Below are 12039 nucleotides of genomic sequence, written 5' to 3'. Positions count from 1 at the left end.
ATATTATAAAGGTCATGACACTTGCCACATACCAGGAACTAATATTCTTTTAAGTATATTTCTGGAAAACATAGCATCCGCATTTTGTCCGTGCAATCAGCACGCGACCCACCCACTCTGATTGTCTACTTGTTTTTGTCGAGGTTAGCTAAAATATTTATGACCTTCAGTCCGTGCCATCTAATAATCTCTATTGAGAATTGTTCTGCTTGTCAGTGGCCTAATGCAATTGTATCGCCTTCCTATTGTGCCATTACACACTGGAAGACTGGATCAAAATAAACTTTGGTTTGAAGTGGTTTTTATTTTCTGAATATTGTAAATGTAATCGATCAACGCCTACAATGGTTAGCAATCAACGGCCAGTACATTCTACAAATAACTAAAAAATAATAATTAAAAAAAAAAAAAAAAATGGAATCCCTAAACAAAACGTCCCTCTTGTTTGTCGAAAAAAGGTCCTGCAGAATTTAATAATTCACTGATGCACACAATTGCATGTAAACTGTCACTAAAAAACAATCCTATACTGCAGGTTTCTTAGTCACACTGCCTGCTATGTTGCACTAACTATAGATTCAAATGAATTACAAGTCAGTTAACATAAATTTGTGACCTCAATATTCAGAAGTTGTGTTCATTACAACATCAGCCACTGGTATTGACGCGGTTAATGCCTATCGGTAATCAAATTATACAAACGTCACTTATTTGTACATTTATGAAACATTAGGATTTAAATGCTAATGCTGGTTGCGTCTTTTTCTTTTTCTTTTCTTTCTCTTTTTTTTTAATAGCAGTTTTAGAAGCTCTCCCGCAGGGGTCACTGTTTTACAGCATTTGTTTCTGTGTATGTTAGGTCCTCGTGAGCATTAAAAAAAAAAAAAGAAACTGGCGAGAAATGTCAGGTCTTTAAATAGATATATGTTTAAAATAATTCAGTGAAAAGATAAGTGAATTCCATGAGTCACTTTCTCTTTGTTTTTGTTTTTTTCGAATTCCCGACCACGAGTGCCATATTTAAACAAATTAAACAAATGATTTATCAAGAACCAAATGCAGTTGTTTGACATTTCTTCTCTAAGTGGTAGACAATTGAACGGTTAACTTTTAATCAAACTGTTCATTCATGCTTTACTTCTACACGTCTCTCTGACAATAGATGGATTTGTTATTGTTAGGAAAAGGCACTAAAGGACAATTATCCTAACACAGCTGATGCATCGAAACGCATAAAGCCTTTCATATAAACATGCGTTAACCATTTTTGCTGAAATAATTGAGCCGTTAAACTGTTTGTTTGTGCTGCTATAATGAATGGCAGTGCTTTAACGCATTCTTCCCCTGCGTTCATCTAAAAGCATCCGCGGTCTCTGCTGCCCAAAGAGCTGAAAGTCCACACACTGTGTTTTTTTTCCCCCTTTGTGTGGTCACCTCAGAACCAAAGCATCCTCACAATACAGAGTCTAGATTTATGTAGGTGACATTTCCACTGCGTGTTGCATCAAGGGTCCTCAACGGAGTCTGTGAGCGGATATCACCTTGGTTAGAGATGTCGAAACTGTCGCTGTGAAAATAACACATTTGTATTCACATTAAGAAACATCTTCCAACCTTCGATTTTTAACAACACCTCACTTCTAACTAAAAAACATTTTTTAATAAGACTCTTTAAAATTCCAGTATCTTTGCCTGTTTTGTTGTTAATACATACACTTGTTTCCTTTAGGGACCAGTCATTGTTCAATATGAAATTATGACTATTTATTTTACCCATACTTTTCATGAGCTTTCATTAGGATCACTAAGCATCCTGACAAACCAAACTGCTTTTTAGTCTGCATGCGACATCTTTGCTCTAGCCATCAAAGCGCAGGAACTTTAACTGGATATTAATCACATCTCATACTTGGAACAATCAATTCAAATATATTTTCTTGTACACATTAACCTCAGCATGTTCTAGCTTTACAGCAATGCTTTTCTCTTTAAGCATTCCAAATGGCAAAATGAAAGTACCACTGCTGACATAGCCAGACATTTATCTGAACTACATGCTAGGTAGCCATCATGGTGGCCTTTTTTTCCCCCTTGCCATTACTATCTACATTGTTCATGTTGTGGGCAGTACACTGCCAAACTCTAGTCTGTCAAAGTGACTTATTTTAATACTTTTCAGTATTAACACATTCTGGCAATATACATCTTTCGTGTTGCACTGAAATACAGAATTGTATTACGAGGTTTAAAAACAAATTTCTATTACGGCAACTACACCCAGTGTCCAAGTTCTCAGGGTATTTAAAATAATGCTAGCTAAGTTTAGAACAAGGCAGCTCTGTGTATTTATTCCCAATCAAGTTGAATTCCATTTCTTCTTTTTTTTTGCCTTCTCCTGCAGATCTGTCCACTTGCTTGTTTTGGCGTACAATTCTACTTTGGGGCAGCCAATCATTATACTTTTGAGATATTATGCACCCAAATTTGCTAGACTGACTCTTGTTTTTTGTTACAGTAGCCTATTTCCCACATCTATATATATATATATATATATATATATATATATATATATATTTATATATATATATATATATATATATATATATATATTTATCCAAAAAACATCACATACCTGAGGAAAACGAACTATTTTGGTGTTGAGTACTGCAGAGGTTGAAGCTGTAATTATAAAATACATTTGTTAGAATGGTAAAATGAAAATCATAGCTTATATCCCAACTGTGATATTGTGGGGAAGGATCATTTGTCATTCCAGAAAACATGGACACCATGCTGTGAGGTGGATACCAAGTTAAAAAGGGAGCCTTTCAAATAAGTTCATCTCTCCCTGTAAACTAAATGGTGCATATCTTAGTGAAGACATTGCTTTATTTAGCCTAAACACGCTCTGTCACTGTTTTTTGTTTTGTTCTGCGTGCCCCCGTACCTTTATCAGAGCTTTCATTTGTCACTGATTGATGCTGGCACTCAAAAAAGACAGGATAGAGAGACCTCAAGGCTCCTTATATTCCAGTGGGAGTGTTTCAGTGTTCCCAGGGTTCCATGCCTTCAGGGTCTTGCATTCCCCTGTCCAGCGCTCTCCTGAAATGGCTCGTCACAGACGACACGGACGTTCATCAAAGGTTCCTGTGTGCTTTTCGTAGGCATAACAACGATGCAGGTTTCTGATGTCACACCACTTGAAACCTATGCCTCTAATTTGAGAGTGTGACCCTCATTTGAGGTTTTGACCACTTGAACTGTCTTTGGCTCTGTAGTTCTTCTTTTGGAAAGGACAACTGAACGCTTTGGATTGGTTTGAATTTGGCAATGCAAGCTCTCTGCACTGCCTCACTCACACTCACTTGTGTTTCATACTTATTAATAATCAGAATATTTTAACTCCCACAGGATAGGTATTTTCTCCCACTCATAAAACAACACAAGGATAAAGGTCACCGAGTGAGACTTTGTGCGCACTCAGATAGATAGACTGACAAATAGATGGATAGAAAGATTTATATATTTCAGCCACACTTGTCAATTTACCAGGATGAAACATGATTACATATGATCGTGTTAGGTACATTTATAATGGCTGTGGTCTCCTGAATTGAATGCACGGACAGAATTTGTCAGACATGCTTTTTTCCGTCAGCCTCAAACAACTGAACAGCACCTGTGGGGTTTCTCCTTTTTAATACAGCAGCAGCAGGTGTGCTGACCAGGAGTGGAAGGTGCTGATGGCCACGGCGACAAAACTGAAACAATCATGTCATCTGAAGTCACTCGCAGCAGTGGCGACGGTGTTCTGAGAAAAGACAAACAGTGCAGTCACGTCTCAAACAGCAACATGCAGACAGAATGCGTAAATGCAAGGAAACATTATGTCTTCAAAGCATTCTGCTCTAAGATGGAACTGTGACCCATGAAATCCCTGGACGACACGCACACACACTGTTGTTCTAATTATACGCATTTGCATGTGTTTCTCACGAGCACAGCCACGATAGTTATCAGAGGAGAGCAGCACAACACGGCAGGAGAAGTGACAGATGAGGGGAAGCGGTACAAGCGTAAACTTCCCACAGAAAAACGAGGACAGCGTTCTTGCCCTATATATGTATATACATATATATATATATATATTATTTTTTTTCCCAAAAAAATATATATATATATATTTTTTTTTTCCCAAATGATTTGTGGTCAGAGAACACCAAGCAAGACTACTTCCTTGTATTTGTAAATACAGTCAATTCTTTTGGTAGATAAGATGTTTTACAGGAATGAGGAAATGAATTGGTTGAGATAAGTCTATTTGGAGAAATTCACTGTTTGACAGCTAAATCGTTCAACATTGTATGTTTTTTTTTGTTATTTCATTTAAAACAAGCTTTTCATAATGTATCTGACATACACAGAGGTAACTCGAAATACATTTGAGCGGAGTGGAGAAAATATGCAAGAACATGCACTGGCCTCGAGAAAAAAAAGTGGGAATTTGTCAAGGGATTTTGTTCCTGTCTCATTTCTCATTTAAATTAATCTTCATTTAACTTTATTTTACTTCTGCTATGCACTATTTTGAGACACCAGTCGGTGGCCTTTAAAATGTCAGAAAAATATTATTATTAATACACTTTCATTAGGAAAGTATTGTTGGATGAAAGAGCAAAAATATTTTGTTCTGTGAAGTGTATCTGATACCACCTGGCAATGCACATTGAAAGCTGCAATACATTGGTCTCTATTAATCTAGGAGAGACTATTTCATTATTTCATCTCAAGTATAGTTGTTCATATATATACTGTATATAGTACATTTCAGAACCTGTACTTTCTTTCTTTACTTTACTTGAATGAAGGAGTTGAATCAGTTTACTTTCACCAGTTTATTATTATTGCCACCTTTGTGACCTTGTAAACAAAGAGGAAGTGGAACTGCAACAATAGAAGGCTAGTGAGGTCACTCTCTGCTATAGATGCCACTAGCTCTGTACTGCACACTATTCATCAGATCGGGCTTTTATGTTTGACTTTCATCAGCTGAATTACTATAAGTTTGGATTTTCAGTATCTTCATTTTAAAACTTGAGGTTGAACGATTTTCTTAAGATGGGATGGCACGTGCATCACACATAGTAGTTTTAAAATAAATATAGTTATAGTTTAGTGTAGTATAATATGTAGCATATGGTGATGGAGATAGAGATAGGTAGTTAATAGAATTTTTTCATTAAAATTACAGTTTTGTCACAACCACTCATCACCCTCTTTTTTTGTTCTTCTTCTTTTTTTTTTATTATTATTTTTGCCTATAGGCCACAGTTGTGGAGCCATTAACATGTGAGCAGGATGCCCCTATGGCCATGCTTCAGCAGAGATTCATGGACATACAGTGACCATTGTGGGGGCCTGAGAACAAGAAAGGAATGTCAGTGCACCACATCACAAAGTGCACTGCTGCACCAAAAATAAACCCCAGAGGCACCATAAATAAATCTATAGGTTTATCTAACTATCTCTTGTTTTCCTCTTAACAACATGTATACCTTATGGCTCAAGGGACATTGTCTTTGAAGGGTGTAATGTACGGCCAGTTCTCATTGGCCAAACCCCAGTTCCCATAAACAACACTGGCCATGGCTCTAAACGGATGCAAGTGTGAGTATAATCATACTGACGTAAAGAAACTCAGACATTTTTAAGTTAAATGCTCCCATATATACCCTCCCTTTACCCCAACCCAGCTTGCCCCGTTCCCATTGTCTCTTCCAGTAAAAACAGCCCACGTTATCTCTAGGGCTTCTGATAATGCTAGCCGTTCAAATTCTCCACTGTTTGTACAGCCATTACAGGCTAAATTCACTACTTTGTAGCTACTATCAGAGTGAAACGTATTGCATGGGTCTTAAAACAACAGTTCACTTCAGCTGGAAATACATGTGCACCAGCTGTGGGTCTGTCTTTGCAACTCAGCCACATTCTAAAAAAAAGACAAACATCATGGCTTAGTCATATTTCCATGATACAATGAAATGTTTTAACTCTGTAGAACAGCGCATTCATGATATCCCTCTTTGTTAGATACATTTTCAGATACATTTATGGAAACCCCCCTCTCTCCATTTTTTTTTGTAATAATGTAACAAGGTTTAGTTGAAAGAGAACAGTCCACATGCATACCAATGAAAATATCATCATGTCACGCTTTAGATTGTCATGTCATTATATTTTCAGTAAATACTCTGGGAGCAGCATATAGTGCCCAGACTCTTCTTTTTCAACTACACCAGATCTTTATTGTAGTCTGGCACCTAGTTTAGCTTTTTATTGGATATGCGTGACTTCTGATTGTCCGTGGAAGTAAAGTTTAGGCCAGAAAGCCACAACAGTGAAAGACAAATTTCTCTGGAGCTGCATGAATAAATGGCTGAACGAATCGGATGTGTCTGAATTTGGTCCCCAGACCAAGGTGACACAGAGGATTTTTTTTTTTTTGTCAGAGTACATCCTAAGGGCTGCAGTGATTATGTTATTTATCTTCAATGTTCAGGCTGCTACTTTCGGGCCTAGACTCGGGGACGTCTTTGTTACAATCAAAGTTGAAGTGGAAATAGACAATTTTCCTACCCCCAGAGTTTCTAAGTACCATTATTAATGGTTTTGGGACCACAAATTCACAGGAGTGTTGGGAGTCTGGCTGCTGTCCAGACCAAAAAATACCAATTGGGTCTAGAAACTCATGTCTCAGTGATGATAAAAAAAAAAAGAGGGTAAAAACTCTTTTTGTTTGAGTTTTGTTATGGGCGGCTTTTTTTTTATAAACATTAAATCAATTCTGAAAACACAGTTTCTTGTTGTAAGAAAAAAAAAAGTCTTTGAATTTGTTATTGCCAGAGGTCATATGTTGGTGCAATATAATTATCATCTTACTCACTGCGTAAAGTGGAACTGTCGCCAACATTCATGCATGTCTGTGGGATTATGAGCCTGTGATAGCCACAGCGGCAGCCTTGTCACTCGTCTACTCTCTTAGCAGACAGGCTTTGAAAAGTGATACATGACCAGTGCAGAAAGAAGCCATGCTTTTGCCTTTAAATTGGCACTCACACAGTCAAATATTTTCTCTTCTGTCTTTTGATGGTGCTGGAGGGTGGCGGATGGCGAGGTGAAAGCCTGGTCAGTTGCAATCGGGCCATCTGGGCTCTACCTGCTTTTCCGAACCACAGATGGAAGTCGAGTTTACACAGCACACACAGCTACAGCATTCATTCAACACGTGGACATGCAGCACTGGAAATTTCCTTTGTGCAATGACCACATTGTGGGGGGGGGGTTAAAAAAAGCTCAGTGGGGGAAACTTGATTCACTGCAGTTCTGGAAATCGTCAGTGACAAGTGAGCATGTGTGTGTGTGTGTGTGTGTGCACCTGTTTTGAATTAAGGCATAGCTTAATATACTGTGTTCACACACTCGTTTGGTGTCAGCCAGTGTTCAGCAGCAACATTACTGATCGTAAATTTATGTGTGAACAAGCGTGCAGTTGAAGGGAATTCTTTTGGTTTTCTGTCATAAGTAGGGCACCTGGCGGAAACCCTTCTTCCTGCTTATTCCACACATTTTGATCCCTGCACCTGCTTTAATATTTCTACCACTCTGCACACTTTCAACTTTTCTTTCTGCGCACTCTCCTTTCTTTCTTAAGTAGGTTGAATCAACCCAATAAATTGAAAAATGCTTCACATTGATGTCAGTTTGACTATTTGGCTCAGCCATTATTTTCAGTTTCAACCTCGCGTGAGCCTGCGTACCCCAGAAGACGTCTTATCCAAACCAATGCACTTCCTTGACGCGATAAAGCCTTGGATTTCCAAAACTCATATGATGCCGGAAAAGAAAGAAAGAAAAACTTGAAAGACAAAAAGGTTGTTAAACACATGCATGCAAACCACCTATAGTTACAACTTCTGAACTTTTAATTGGACAGCTGAACTCTCCAGTTCAACCTATTTCTACAGGGGGACTATTGCAGAAATGTTAACACACAGGTTACGGCCTTATCATTTAGCTAAATGGGCCTTGAAAAAGGACATGTTGATCAGATAGCCAAATTTGATGCAAACCTCAGATTTGGTTTCATGTCTTCCACCTGAGCAGAGGGTCCTTTCACAGGACTTAAAGATTGCTTGTAGACTTTGACATTTTCTGATTCTCCTTTGACATTTTTGCCCTCCAAGGTGGAAAAACAATTTAGCACAGCATGGAAAAGTGGCCTGTGAACAAATACTTTCTCTTTCTGTCCTGTTGTTTGTCAGTCTTGCTCTGTGCTTTCCCGGTCTAGCTGACATCTCTGTTTTTGGCAGACTTGCACACAATGGTTTGCACAGATGTACAGTGATACTCAAACAAATCATAATTGCATAATGAAGTGAGAATGTGCTAAGCATAAATGTGTAAAGGTCTTTGATTGATTGTTAAATGATGGTACATTCTTATTAAGCATTGGCATTTTAACGTAATTACATAATCAGGTTTTTGCCCATTTTTTACCATTTCATTAGTGAGCTTAGTCAGCTTAGTTAAAGTCAACATTTCAGGAGAAATCATCTTATCAAAATCGCCTTAATCTTCACAAATACCATTCATAGAACTTTATGTCTCCCGTCTTTATTCATAACATGCATATTTCTGCATTTATAAATTCAGAACAAATGCAGCAGTGAAAACTGTGGCTGAAGTATTGGTGCAAAGTGATGTCATCTTGCAGAAGCAAGGGAAATTACACTAAATTTAACTGAAAAAAACATTTCCCCAAACACTTTCCCAACAACACACATACACATTCATACATTTTTTCAAGTACCATACTTAATGAGTTCAAAGCAATGACTGCAAAGAATATTAAGCACAAGTGGTTTGATATTTGCCAGAAGTCAACTAATGTATTAAAACACTGCTTTGTTTGGTGGATCTCACATGATTTTATTAAAGATTTCACCATAAAGCTAGACTTATGATCACAAGACCATCTTTCATTTGTTATATGGGTCGATCACGTAGAAACAAAATGCATTAGCATGGCATAGCAAAGCATTAGCATACGACAGTTATCTTAACAAATGAATTACTTTTGTGATTTCTTTCTTAAGTACATTAGCGGGTGATGCATTAGTATTGGAATTCATTCTTGCTTAGACCACATTGTTGTATCAATATAAAATGGCAGGTCAAGAGCAACAGACACATTTATCAGATGAGAACGAGCTCCTCTTGTTTCCACTGATTTACTGCAATGGAAGTCAGGGCACTTTCATTGCACATATATTTTAAAACCAATCATTTAAAACCAAACAGCATTGCAATTGCGACCTTGCAATGTGCAACTCTGGTGGGTGATGTGTATCTATTTGCTTGTGTTTGTCTATCTCGTTTGTTGACAGTTCAAGGTATAAGTGACTTTGTTGATTGACCCTTGAGCAACAGCAACTTTGTGAATGGTGAAATGGGGATTTTCTACCTCAAACTACACAAAAAAAACAACAACAAGATAAAACTCTACCTAACACAAGAGATTGGCTTTGGCTAGAGGTTAGCAGAAATCACACACTGTTACTAACTTGCTAAGCTAACATAAAAAAAGGGTTTGAAGGTGAAAGACGTTCTTCCCTCTTACTAATAGAGAAGAAAATAAAAGCCTTGGATTCTTGCTACCTTGCGCAATTGGCTAAATGAATGCGATAAGCAAGGTTTTTCCACTTGACCTTTCAAATTATTTTGTATTTTTGGATTGTTTCCCATGTCGTTCCATTGGTCATGTTGCCCTTCAAATTGCGTGAATTACTCACTTACTGTAAATAAAATGAATTTACCTGACAAATTAGAAACACAAAAGCGGACCAAAGTTGAATAGAACAAACCTACTTCACACTCTACAGTGTAACTGTCTCACATGCAACATACCCAACGTTTCCAAGAACCAAGGCAGCCACTATCTGTAATGGCTCTAGAATACCCCGGCATGTTGTTTTTTTCCCCCACATAATGAGGATTGGTTTCCCCTGAGTAACGAGATGTCCTGTTTGCATTTTTGAGCCTCTGCTTGACTGGCCTCGCCACGGAAGAGCCAAACACAGGGGCCGGCTGTTCTTTTTTTAAAAGTTGGAGGAACAGGTCTAAGCTTGTTCGCATATAACATTAGCAATGCCAGCAATGTTCCAAAGCAAAAGGAAGTCGCCTGAAAAGATGCTATCGCATGGTGCGCGCTCATGTTTTCATACCATTCGTGCTCCTCTCTTGTCTCAATCTCCAGTTTAAAACCCTCTGCTACGTGTCCCCTCCATCTTATCCCTCCTCCATCCATGCGTTCTGACATTCAAAGTGATCCTGTCGCTCTGTCTCCCCGACCCAACTCAAGCATAAACTGGCCAGTCGAGATTCTTGCACAGACAGGGCAACTGTCCTCGCTGTATTACAAAGTCGGGTCGCTAAGATTAGCGGCTTCTAGGTGTGTCTCTCTAACGCCGAGGAGGTGAGCCTGTCGTGGGACTTGCGTGCGATGTTGGAATTTAGGAACAAAAGAAAGTGAGATGCTGCCTTTCCTCCCGTGGCCTCGCCTCACTTTCTGAACACTCACCAGTGAAACAATTGTGGCACAGTTACAGTAAGACAATGATTTAATGATACAGATGAAGAATTTTTTTTTTTTAAGTTTGTCATTCTTCTCAGTGAGGGATCACTCAGTAGTAAATTGCACAACCCAGTTTCCCTTCCCCTACATTTCCTCTTCTCTGCCTTATCTTCAATCAGCAAGTTAAGGCTATTACAATATGCTTCACATGGCGCCAGACACTCAGCACAAGTTCAGACGTAAATAGTGCAACAAAACCAGACAGCAGTAGAAATATTCTTTACTGACACTGCATTTTTGACCTGTGTTAACGATTTAAAAAAAAAATAATAATAATAAATATATTTTTGGTTGGCAGATCTATCTGAAACTTTAAATATGTTTTAGTGGGGAAAGCGTGGGAGCTAACTTTGGGGCTGAAACCCTTCTTTGGTTCCAAAGAAGGGTTTACTAATGAATGCTGAAGTACATCCCGTAGTGAAGAAGAAGAAAATCCCTCATAAAAACAGTGCAGAGAGACAGATTAAAAAAATAATTATTTTTGGCAAAATAATTGACCCAACATATCGCAAAGAAATGATGTAGGCAAAGCACACAAAGAAAGCACATATTGCTCAACCTTGCTTTTTGGCTTTGTGTTGAATAATTCGTTGTGTTCCCTGTGTGGCCTTCATAAGTGAAATAACTTGTTTGACTTTGAATGGCTCAGGCTTTTACACAACCTGAAGAAAGGCCAGTTTATCCTGAGATGTGCTGACCCTGGCAAGGTTACTGTCCTACAGTTGAAGCATTTTGTGATGTGAGACTGTCTGCAAAAGAGCAGTTCCTGTCACTGCTCATGGGACCTTAAACCCACTCAAACACAAGCATTTGATTAACAAGTAGGTCACAGGGGAAACTGAGGCAGAGGAACCCGTGATGACATGTGAACCAACAAAACTATCTATTATTACCTTAAAGCTATGGGAGAATATATAATACAGACAGGTTTGTAATAAATTAAAAGTGAATTTATTTTTCAAAAAAAAAAAAAAAAATGCAGTTAAATAACAACACAAACTATCTACAAATGGCTACATTATACCAGTTTGAATTCTTTGAAATCTAAATTTACCCTCCAACAGATGTCCCACATCGTTTCACAACATCTATGACTTCATCCTACATAATACCAATCAAATCCTAGACTGTGTAACAACACTTTATCAAAAACAAAACACATGAAGCACAGCAGGGCAATGTTTTCTCAAGTGTTTGTATTGTAAGCTTGATTGATGCAGACAAAAACATCATTATAAAATAGTGAGTAGATTTTTTTTTCCCCCTCATTGTCGCCTGGGCACAAAAGCCATTGCTTCATCAGTGTTGTACCTTTATTTTCATACCAAATAACACTGTGCTGCTTG

The sequence above is a fragment of the Nelusetta ayraudi genome, unplaced genomic scaffold (genome assembly GCF_046127955.1).
Source record: "Nelusetta ayraudi isolate G7.1 ecotype Tasmania unplaced genomic scaffold, CSIRO-AGI_Nayr_v1 ptg000058l, whole genome shotgun sequence".
NCBI lineage: Eukaryota > Metazoa > Chordata > Actinopteri > Tetraodontiformes > Monacanthidae > Nelusetta > Nelusetta ayraudi.
This window is presented reverse-complemented; position numbering follows the sequence as displayed.